The following is a 12,510-nucleotide window of genomic DNA, read 5'->3' on the forward strand; positions in this document are numbered from 1 at the left end:
CAGTACCCTTTCCCCCCCTATCTTTTTCTAAATTTATACATTAACAACCTTCCTGGTTTATTTGCATGTTCAAAATGTCTTGTTTTACATAGTTCAATTCAACTTCCATTTGAATTAGTCAGCCTGAAAAGTTGCTGTTCTAAAAAAATTATCTGACAAGAAATATTGGTATTATTAGGTGACTAGTAAAAAAAGCCCATTTTATCCTTGAATAAAATGGGTGCTAGCAAGCGCTGGGCGGGTAAGCCTTTGGAGGGCGAAGGCTTCCTGGGGCTGGGCTCTGCGCAGGCAGGCGTCGCTGATGTGGGGAGAAGGCCGCAGGGTAGGTGGGCAGCCACGCAGGATGTCGAGCGTCCTCCCAGGGCGTGGAAGAGACTCAGTGCAGCCACGGCTCGGGAAGGCTGGTATGGGGGTGAGAGAAGGGCGGGCAGTCACCCGGGCAGCTTACCAGAGCTGCTGGCGAGGTGCACCATGTAGGAGACGCGGCGGCGGGGACGCAGGCCGGCTGGGGCTGGTGTGCGAGGGTTGGGGCGACTGCGAGTGAAAGCAGGCATGCGCGGGAGTCCGCGCATGGGCGTTTCAGTCCAGCGCCATGGTGGAGGTGGCGCAGGGCGCGCTGGGTAGGCGAGGCGCGGCCTAGGCAAGGCGCATCATGGCCTATGTGAGGCGCGACGCTACGGCAAGGGGAGAAAAGGGCCAGGGAAGCGGAGGACGGCGTCAAGGTGAGTTGGGTCATAGGCACGGAACTGGGAAAAGGACGTTGGGGGTGGGGCCGGGAGGGTGGCGGCTCAAGAGGCGGCTGGCGGGCATCGTGTGATCGAGGGGGGAGGGGGGTGGCGGGAAGGGGTCGGAGGATCGAGCAGAGAGAGGGACAGGGCAGCGCGCGGGAATTAAGGTCACCTTAGGCGTCGTTGAGGGCAGTCGGCGGCGGCGGGGCGTCCTCGGCTCGTCGTGAGGTCCTGTTGGATCGCGGGAGGGTCTCTGGGCGCTCCAGCGGCGCTGGGGATGGTAGTCCTCGGCAGCCGCGCTGCGCGCGGCTGGCAGGGGCTCCCTGTCCGGCGGCCTGACGCGTTGAGAGGCGCTTTGCGCCTCTCAACGCGTCAGTCCGCCGGACAGGGAGTCCCCGCCAGGCTCAGCTTCTCTTCTTTCAGGCGGGAGGTGGGTAGGGAGTCCCCGGCAGCCGCGCTCTGCGCGACTGCCGGGGGCTCCCTTGGGCAGCGGCCTGACGCGGTGAGAGGCGCTTCGCGCCTCTCGCCGCATCAGGCCGGGAGCAACTGCCGGACATGTTGGATCGCGGGAGGGTCTCCGTCAGTCCGCTGGACAGGGAGTCGCGGCCAGGCTCAGCTCCTCTTCATTCAGCTGGGAGGCAGGTAGGGAGGCCCCTGGGTTCCCTCGGGCGGCGGCCTGACGCGGTGAGAGGCGCTTCGCGCCTCTCGCCGCGTCAGGCCGTGAGCAACTGCGAGCCGCGCTGCGCGCGGCTCACAGTTGCTGGGGCTGGGAATCAGAGGGACCAATCGGCAGGCGCTTCGCTTCGCTTCGCTTCGCTTCGCGCCTGCCGATTGCTCCCTCCGATTGTCTGTCATGAGGAAGGGTCCAATCCGGACCCTTCCTCATCCCGGACTCATCCCGCCCCAGAAGGGCTTACTGTTTTATTTAGTCCGTGGCGCCCGCGGCGCCACGGGCGGTGTACAGATAATACTCTTTTTTCTTAATCTCTTCTAAAATCTTTTGTAATCTATCTTCTTCATTTTTCCTCAGTTGTGCATTAGGTTGGCTAGAATGACCTTTCATATAAGCTTTACTAGCTTCTCAAACCATTCTCATGTCAATGCCTTTACTTAAATTAATATCAAAAATATTTTAATTTTTTACAATATTCAATAACCATTTCTTTTTACCACAAGACTTCATTCAGTCTCCATCTATGTGTTTGTTTGTTTAATTTCATTTAATAACCAAGCTTACAGGGGTTATGATCCAAGAAAATCCTTGGTAGAATCTCTGCTTTGACAACCTTGAAAACTAATTTTTTTTGGAAATCCAAAACATATATATCATTGAAAAGGAACTGAAGTGCCATTTATCTCTCTACCAAGCATAGATTTTCCATAATTTTTAAAACAACTTTGAGGAATGTATTTTAAATATTTTTTCCAGAATGTCTGTTCATTTGCAGTAAAATCACACCATTCCAGTCAAACACCAACTTTCATAATTAATGGTTCTTGATGACCCTCTGAGTACCGGACAGGAAATCTATCAAGTTTGAGAAAGGTGTTAACTATTGCTAAATTAGGGCACATGTATGAAAAGAAGGTGAGACTGGAATTTGATGAAATTAACTGCAAATTTCTGGGAAACCAGTTGTCCTCTCTGACGTGGAGGAAATCACCAGCAGATGAGCTGTTCCTTCCCACGCACTCTAAACTATATGCCCAGGCTTGTCCTGGAGACATGTTCTTCACTGGCATTCATTTTATGTCCTGTTGGGCCGGACAGAGTATTTGCACTATGATCTGGCTCACACCTATTTGTGTCATTTTTGGCCAGGCAGTGTACTGCAATTAATATGTGAAGTGATACTGAAGGAAGGATGTTTATGGTTGTCCATCCATAAATTGCCCCTCAATGAAAAGTGGGCCTGAATGCTAACATTGCTTGAAAGAAACTATTTTGCACATGAAAATGTTTTCTACCCAAAATTAGTTTCTTTTAAATTATTCATGTATGGCTGGATCCCTTGACATGTTCTCTTCTTTTTGAATGAAACGGGGGTGGGAAATGTTTTGTGATTTTCATTTTCAAACAGATTTCATGTTTTGCCCAGTAGCATACGGCAAAATACAATAAACAGGTAAATTTAAACATTAGGACATTTTGCTCTTTGATCCAGCCCTGACTGTGTGAAGAGGTATATTATCTCAGTTCAAGCAATATACAGAGAACTACAAACAACCGTGAGTGCAATCAACTTAATGAGCTCAGGATCTGGGTCAGCGCTAGCAAAATTTGTTGTAGAATTGGGTCCATGTGGAATACAGCCCTTTAAAACTGCAGACATTTTTAAAAGCATGTTCTGAAATAAATATTTCACATGCCTGTGGGTCTCTTTGGTTGTCTCAAACAGCTTTGGTTCCTAAACCGTTTTACCAGTGCTGGTGAGAGAGATACCAGTCAGAAAGGCAAAGACAGATAAAGATAATACCCTGTAATAAAATATTATTACAGAATATTACAACAATATTTAGAAAACATACCTGTAATTTTTCACAGGTTACACAGTCTCAAAATGCCTCGGAGTTATTCAAATTCACCTGTTCTTTGATCAATGCATAAAAGGTAAAAGGTAAAAGTATCCCCTGTGCAAGCACCAAGTCATGTCTGACCCTTGGGGTGACACCCTTTAGCGTTTTCTTGGCAGACTCAATACAAGGTGGTTTGCCATTCCCTTCCCCAGTCATTACCGTTTTACCCCCCAGCAAGCTGAGTACTCACGACCTCGGAAGGATGGAAGGCTGAGTCAACCTTGAGCCGGCTGCTAGGATCGAACTCCCAGCCTTATGGTCAGAGCTTCAGACAGCATGTTGGCTGCCTTACCACCCTGCACCACAAGAGGCTCATTGATCAATGCATACCCCTCCTTTAATCAGTGCCTTGTAATCAGTGAGGACACCAATTCCCACCCTTTCTTTACATCTCATTGCATGTCTAACCACCAATGTATATCCTAATAAGGGCATGAGTATACAGCCACCAGAGTTGAATCCAGACTCATCTCCTGGTTTTGCATGCATCACATTGACTGATGTTTCTTCCAAGCTCATCCAGTCATTTTTTAAATGGGATAGGTTATTAATGGACTGTACCAAATTTCCTCTTTTGCTTGGCAGTTTTTATTAAATTTAGTGTTCTGCAGGAGGATCTGTGACACTCTGAAAGATATAAGCACTTCTGAACTGGACAGAAGAATTGGAATGTGCTGTTATATCCGTGTTTCTTTTTTAAAAGTGAGAGATGCCAGGTGTTCAAACCCTTTATGGAATTTGCAGTCTCTCACCTGATATTTTGCAAGTAGTTGTTACTTCAGTTATAGTTATTTGGTCACAAATCCCATGGAAATCCATAATATAAGTCATTCAACAAATGAACAAATCCCATTAATTTCAATAGGACTTCAGCACAACCAGCATTTTCTGGATCAAAGATCAGTGTGTCCCTTTGGGGTGAGCCAAGCTGCCGTTTCCATTTTAGGTTTGACATCAGTTTGGAGTCACCTAATTTTCATTGCTATTGTTGTTTGCTCCTTCGCTTCTTTCTCAGCCTTTATACCTTTGTACCATTTTTACAGCATTTGTGTGTGATGTGCCATTTGTAAACCATTTTAATGCAACAAAGGCAAAAATAATGCTGGGAGATGGTGCATTTAGCAGAACTGGCTTCCTTAAATCAGTCACAGTGCAACCAGTCTGGTACACAGAGGCATAATTGGTGTACATGATGTGAGCAACAACCAACCAAAGTTAGTTGTGACACCTATGGAATCCTATGGAAATAGGTTCCATTGAGACTTGCTTCCCAGTATTCAAAGACTGCTTTAGAGCAGTGGTCCCCAACCCCTGGTCCGGGGAGCAGGACCAGTCTGTAGATCAGTCGGTACCGGGCTGTGGCTCCTCCTTGTCCTCCTCCCCGGCTGCTGCCTCTGGGGCTGCCCTGCCACTCTGTCGCTGGCTCACCTTTGGTGCTCTCCAGCAGCTGCCATGGCTGGGGCTCCCCCTCGGCGACGTCTCTCGGCAAAAGACTACCCCCCCCGGGCCTCAGTAAAATTGTCAAGCGTTGACAGGTCCCCAGTGATAAAAAGGTTGGGGACCACTGCTTTAGAGAATTCCTTTCCACATTAGAAACCTATCTGCTTTGAAGACCGAGACTTTGGAGAAGGTTCTGAGAGAGTCAGCTTGGTGTAATGGCTAGGAGTGTTGACTTCTAATCTGGTGAGCCGGGTTTGATTCCGAGCTCCCCCACATGCAACCAGCTGGGTGACCTTGGGCTCCCAACAGTACTGACTAAGCAGTAATATCAGGGCTCTCTCAGCCTCACCTACCTCACAGGATGTCTGTTGTGGAGAGAGGAAAGAGGCAATTGTAAGCCGCTTTGAGACTCTTTCTGGTAGAGAAAAGTGGCATATAAGAACCAACTCTTCTTCCTTCTTCCTCTTCTTCGGCTCCATACAGCTCCTGTTTAATTGAGAGTGCAATTTAGAACTCATCCAATACTTTTCTACAATTGTGCTTGATTGTAGGAGAACATCAATATGAAGGACATGGAGTCTTTCCAGAAAGGTCATGCACTATTGTCTCAAAGAAAACCTAGACTATATTTTGCAGACCACTGTGCCAAGCATTTAACATGAGGCACATTAGAGATAGACATATATCTAAAGAAGAAAATGTTTCTAAATAATTGTTCCCATAAGTGACATATTTAGATCATTTTAACAGAAACAATTCTTGCATGTATAAAAATTAGCTATGTTAAAATATTGTGTCTACATTTTGCTATGCATGCATAAATATACTTTACAGGGGCAGCCCCAACACCCCTGAATTTACCAGAAATCAAATACTGGGATATGCAAGACCTGTAGTGTTACATTACATTATTTGATGTTTTTCAAATAATCTCCTCTGGTATCTTGATTGGCTCCCCCTTCAAGGATCGCTGCCTTGTTGTGGCAAGGGGGCTTGCGTAGTTCTGTGAAGCTATGAGCTATACCGTGCAGGGCCACCCAAGACGGACAGGTCATAGCTGAGAGCTCTGACAAAAGGTGATCCACTGGAGAAGGAAATGGCAAACCACTCCAGTATCTTTGCCATGAAAACTCTATGGACAGTTCCAATAGGCATAACGATATGACGCTGGAAGATGAGCCCCTCAGGTCGGAAGGTGTCCAATATGCTACTGGGGATGAGCAGACGGCTAGTACGAGTAGCGCCAGAATGAATGAAGCGACTGGGCCAAAGCCGAAAGGACGCTCAGTTGTGGAAGTAACTGGTGGCGAAAAGACAGTCCGATGCTGTAAAGATTTTTATTCCATAGGAACCTGGAACGTCAGATCCATGAATCAAGGTAAGCTGAACGTGGTCAAACAAGAAATGAGAAGACTGAACATCGACATTTTAGGAATCAGTGAACTAAAATGGACAGGAATGGGTGAATTTAATTCAGATGACCATCAGGTATACTACTGTGGACAAGAATCTTGCAGAAGAAATGGAGTAGCCTTCATAATCAATAAGAGAGTAGGAAAAGCAGTCTTGGGATACAATCTCCAAAATGACAGAATGATCTCAGTTCGAATCCAAGGCAAACCATTCAACATCACAGTGATCCAGGTCTATGCCCCAACCACTGCTGCTGAAGAGGATGAAGTTGATCAGTTCTATGAAGCCCTACAACACCTTCTAGAAGCAACGCCAAAAAATGATGTACTTATCATCATGGGGGATTGGAATGCTAAAGTAGGAAGCCAAAAGATAACCGGGATAACAGGCAAGTTTGGCCTTGGAGTACAAAATGAAGCAGGGCACAGGTTGGTAGAATTTTGTCAAGAGAATACAATGGTCATAGCAAACACTCTTTTCCAACAACCCAAGAGACGACTCTACACATGGACATCACCAGACGGTCAACACAGAAATCAGATTGACTATGTGCTCTGCAGCCAAAGATGGAAAAGTTCTATCCAGTCAATAAAAACAAGACCAGGAGCTGATTGTGGTTCAGATCATGAGCTTCTTGTTGCAAAATTTAGGCTTAAATTGAAGAAAGTAGGGAAAAGCACTAGGCCACTCAGGTATGAACTAAATCATATCCCCAACGAATACACAGTAGAGGTGACAAATAGATTTAAGGAATTAGATCTGATAGACAGAGTGCCTGAAGAACTATAGATGGAGGTTCGCAACATTGTACAAGAGGTAGCAACTAAAACCATCCCAAAGAAAAAGAAATGCAAGAAATCAAAATGGCTGTCTGAGGAAGCTTTACAAATAGCTAAGGAGAGAAGGGAAGTGAAAGGCAAGGGAGAAAGAGAAAGATACACCCAATTGAATGCAGAATTCCAGAGAAAAGCTAGAAGAGATAAGAATGCCTTTTTAAATGAACAGTGCAAACAAATAGAAGAAAACAATAGAATGGGGAGGACCAGAGATCTTTTCAAGAAAATTGGAGATATGAAGAGAACGTTTCATGCAAAGATGGGTATAATAAGGGACCAAAATGGTAGGGACCTCACAGAAGCAGAAGAGATTAAACAAAGGTGGCAAAATTATACAGAAGAACTATACAAGAGTGAGCTTAACATCCCTGATGACCACAATGGGGTAGTTACTGACCTGGAGCCAGACATCCTGGAATGTGAAGTCAAATGGGCCTTAGGAACTCTGAGCAACAATAAAGCTAGTGGTGGTGACAGCATTCCAGTTGAACTATTCAAAATCTTAAAGGACGATGCAGTAAAAGTGCTACACTCAATATGCCAGCAAATTTGGAAAACTCAACAATGGCCACAGGATTGGAAAAGGTCAGTTTACATTCCAATCCCAAAGAAGGGCAATGCCAAAGAATGTTCAAACTACCGCACCATTGCACTAATTTCTCATGCTAGCAAAGTTATGCTCAAAATCCTACAAGCTAGGCTCCAGCAATATGTAGACCGAGAACTTCCAGAAGTACAGGCAGGATTTCGAAGAGGCAGAGGAACTAGAGATCAAATTGCCAACATACGCTGGATCATGGAGAAAGCTAGGGAGTACCAGAAGAATGTCTACTTCTGCTTCATTGACTATGCTAAAGCCTTTGATTGTGTGGAGCACAACAAATTGTGGCAAGTTCTTAAAGAGATGGGAATACCAGAGCATCTTATTTGTCTCTTGAGAAATTTATATGCAGGTCAAGAAGCAACAGTGAGAACTGAACATGGAATCACTAACTGGTTCAAAATTGAGAAAGGAGTTCGGCAAGGCTGTATACTGTCGCCTTGCCTATTTAACTTGTATGCAGAGCACATCATGAGAAATGCGGGATTAGAGGAGTCACAAATTGGGATCAAGATTGCAGGGAGAAATATCAACAACCTCAGATATGCAGATGATACCACTCTAATGGCAGAAAGTGAAGAGGAACTAAAGAGCCTGTTGATGCGGGTGAAGGAGGAGAGTGCAAAAGTTGGCTTGAAACTCAACATCAAGAAAACAAAGATCATGGCATCCGGCCCTCTCAATTCATGGCAAATAGATGGGGAAGAAATGGAGATAGTGACAGATTTTATTTTCCTGGGCTCCAAGATCACTGCAGATGGGGACTGTAGCAAAGAAATTAAAAGACGCTTGCTCCTGGGGAGGAAAGCTATGGCAAATCTAGACAGCATCCTAAAAAGCAGAGACATCACCCTGCCAACAAAAGTGCGTTTAGTCAAGGCTATGGTATTCCCAGTTGCAATGTATGGCTGCGAAAGTTGGACCATAAGGAAGGCCGAGCGTCAAAGAATTGAGGCTTTTGAACTCTGGTGCTGGAGAAGACTCTTGCGAGTCCCTTGGACTGCAAGGCGAACAAACCGATCAGTCCTAGAGGAGATCAACCCTGACTGCACTTTAGAAGGCCAGATCCTGAAGATGAAACTCAAATACTTTGGCCACCTCATGAGAAGGAAGGACTCCCTGGAGAAGAGCCTAATGCTGGGAGCGATTGAGGGCAAAAGAAGAAGGGGACGACAGAGAATGAGGTGGCTGGATGGAGTCACTGAAGCAGTAGGTGCAAACTTAAATGGACTCCGGGGAATGGTAGAGGACAGGAAGGCCTGGAGGATCATTGTCCATGGGGTCGCGATGGGTCGGACACGACTTCGCACATAACAACAACAATCTTGATTGGCTATTTGGAGTCTTCCTGCTTCTTTGAGCACACTTCCTGCCTGCCTCCACAACTGACTGACTGAAGACAACAGAACAGTTAGACAGGACTCTCTCCTCTTTCTATACAAAGTTGTTTCTCTTTGCAATAAAACTATTTTATTCTTTTAAACTACCTGGTGCTGTACTCTCTTTGCGTATTTAAACTCTGCCCCCATCCAAGACATGAAACAGGCAACAGCTGCATTCCCATCACAGCTCCTGGCCATAGGAGCAACTCCCCAGGACTGCCCCAACAGAGGTCAGGAGAGTGGAGAAACACAAGTGGGCTGCCATTGTGGGCTGTATCAACAGGGGCATCACATCAAAATCACAAGATGTCATAGTCCCATTGTATACGGCACTGGTCAGACCACACCTGGAGTACTGTGTGCAGTTCTGGAGGCCTCACTTCAAGAAGGACGTAGATAAAATTGAAAGGGTACAGCGGAGAGCGACGAAGATGATCTGGGGCCAAGGGACCAAGCCCTAAGAAGATAGGTTGAGGGACTTGGGAATGTTCAGCCTGGAGAAAAGGAGGTTGAGAGGGGACATGATAGCCCTCTTTAAGTATTTGAAAGGTTGTCACTTGGAGGAGGGCAGGATGCTGTTTCCGTTGGCTGCAGAGGAGAGGGCACGCAGTAATGGGTTTAAACTTCAAGTACAACGATATAGGCTAGATATCAGGAAAAAAAATTTCACAGTCAGAGTAGTTCAGCAGTGGAATAGGCTGCCTAAGGAGGTGGTGAGCTCCCCCTCACTGGCAGTCTTCAAGCAAAGGTTGGATACACACTTTTCTTGGATGCTTTAGGATGCTTAGGGCTGATCCTGCGTTGAGCAGGGGGTTGGACTAGATGGCCTGTATGGCCCCTTCCAACTCTATGATTCTATGATTCTATTATTCTAAGTAAGGCAGGAGACACAGGGCAGGCACAGTTCCAGGCCAAATCTAACCCTGCCTAAAAGTTCAAAAAGAAGAAGAAGAAGAAGAGTTGGTTCTTATATGCCGCTTTTCTCTACCCGAAGGAGGCTCAAAGCGGCTTACAGTCGCCTTCCCATTCCTCTCCCAAAAAGGCTGCCTGCTGGAAAAGCCAAGGAGATGCTGGGGTTGGCATCAACCTGGCTCAGCAGGATGGCAAAAACTCCTTCCAGGGGAGAGAAAGCAGAATAGAATGGTCTTAATGAAGGCTCCCTTTGCTTTCTGTGGACAGGGCTCATCCCACTGGAAGCAGGGACAGGTGAACGGGTGAGTGTAGCTAACAGGCCTACTTCCTAAAGGCCAGGGGGTTGGTCCAAGGTCAACCTGCCTCATCACTCCCTGGGCCCTAGCCAGTTTCATGGAAAGCAGCAGGGAGAATGGAGATGATCTGAACCCTTTTCCCTCTCAGCAGTGAGGCCTGCTGAAACCCAAAAGAAGAGGCCCTGGAGGGTGTGCCAGCCCCTGCTTTGGGTTGGGAAATACCTGGAGAATTTGGGGGTGGAGTCAGGAGTGGGCAGGATTTGGGGAAGGACAGGACCTCAAAGGGCCACCCTCCAAAGCAATCATTTTCTCCAGGGCAATTGATCTCTGTCACCTGGAGATGGGCTGTAAAACTGGGGGATATCCAGGTTCCCCCTGGAGACTGGCACCCATGGCCCATTGTGGGTTGCAAAATTACCCTGGAGTAACCTGGGCTGAAAAGCTCATCAAGTCTGAAAAGCTAAGTCAAGTCAGCTTTGGCGAGTACTTGGATAGGAGACCACCAAGGAAATTCAGGGTCACTCCACGGAGGCAGGTCATGGAAAACAACCTCTGTCTCTTGCCTTGAAAATCCTACAGGGTCATCAAGCTGGATTAACCCAGGGCTCAAACTTGGAGGTAAGAGGAAAAATGGGCACATTTTACAGGGCTCCAGGAAAGGGCTCCACACATTTGCAACTGACTCATGGTGACCCCAGCAAGGGGCTTCCAAGGCAGGGTGGAAACGGAGGTGGGCTTGCTCCTGCCTTTCTCTGAAGAACCTTTCTCGTTGGACTTCCATCCAAGTACTTGTCTTCCAAGAGCTGATAAGGCTGGAATATGCCACGCTGCCTTCCCCCGTGACCTCTGGGATGGTGCATACGAGATAAGCCCATGGGTGGGTTCAACTATGACGGCACACCACTATGAAGGCTCGCCTTGAAAATCTTTTAAAAGTGAGTCAGTTCCTGGGGGAACGTAAGGACATTTAAAACAAAATGCCCTTTGACAACAATGAAGAATTTCCAGCAGGCACCTATTTCTAACCTGGTACATTTTTCTTAGTCCTACATGTCAGTGAACTGCCAACTTGCTTTTAAAAGAATGAGGGAGTGTGTGGAGTGCAATAAAAATAATAAAAAGGCCAGTTTTAAATCCCAATCCTTGGCGTGTTTATTCAGGAGTAAGTCCCACTGAGTTCAAGTAGGTTTACACCCAAGTAAACACGCACAGGGCTGCAGCCTTCAAATCTCCGGTGTTCAGGCCTTGGAATTAAAAGCAACTCCTAGATCTTGGCAGTGCATTAGGCCTACCGTCCCTTTGATAATGCAAAGGGCATATCTCCTATCTGCACGACTTATCTGATATGGTAGGCTCTCCCTGATTTTTATATAGGTGTCTTATCTCTCATTTACAACACAAAGAAACATTGATTTTTAACATCAAAGGAGAAGAGATAGGCACTTTACTCCTTTCTCAACTTCTCACATACACCACTAGGGGGGAGAACCTATGCAGTTCAAAAAACAACTCTTGCCAATCTGTTATGTTTATGGGATAAAAGCTTTACGTGAAAAAGGGTAGAGACACAACAAGGGAGGCTGGAAACCAGGGGGAACCAGGGCCCTGACTTGCCTTTGTGTCTTTAACAGCAGGTTGATGTGTCAAAACCAGCAGGTGAAGCTTCTTGCAGCATGGAGATCACCTCTTATCACGTGCTGGCATCTGTTTGTCAAGCTGCTGCTAAAAATCACCGCTACAATGACTGGTCACAAAGCCCAAACCAGGAATACTCCAAAATATCCCACTGTCTTCTGTTCCCTATTATGAAATTCCAGCCTCCCTATAAGGAATCTGAAGCTGTGTCCCTCCGTTTTAGTCTCACTCATAAGCTATGAAGAAGAGAAAAAGAAGAGTTGGTACTTATATGCCACTTTTCTCAACCCAATGGAGTCTCAAAGCGGCCTCCAATCACCATTCCTTTCCTCTCCCCACGGTAGACACCCTGTGAGTTGGGTGAGGGTGAGAGAGCCCTGATATTACTGCTTGGTCAGAACAGCTTTATCAGTGCTGTGGCGAGCCCAAGGTCACCCAGCTGGTTGCATGTGTGGGAGGGCGGAATCAAACCCCGTTCGCCAGATTAGAAGTCCACACTCCAAACCACTGCAAGAAGGTTGACAGGCTGAAATAGAGACACTGGGCCAGCATCAACCAGTGAGTTTCATGACTGAGCAGGGATTTCCTAGTCCACCATGTTCTGTTTTGTTTTTCCTTCAAATCACAGTTGACTTATGGCAACCCTATAGGATTTTCAAGGCAACTGATGTTCAGAGGTGGTTTGCCATT

This window comes from Paroedura picta, chromosome 6 (assembly GCF_049243985.1).
Source record: "Paroedura picta isolate Pp20150507F chromosome 6, Ppicta_v3.0, whole genome shotgun sequence".
Lineage (NCBI taxonomy): Eukaryota > Metazoa > Chordata > Lepidosauria > Squamata > Gekkonidae > Paroedura > Paroedura picta.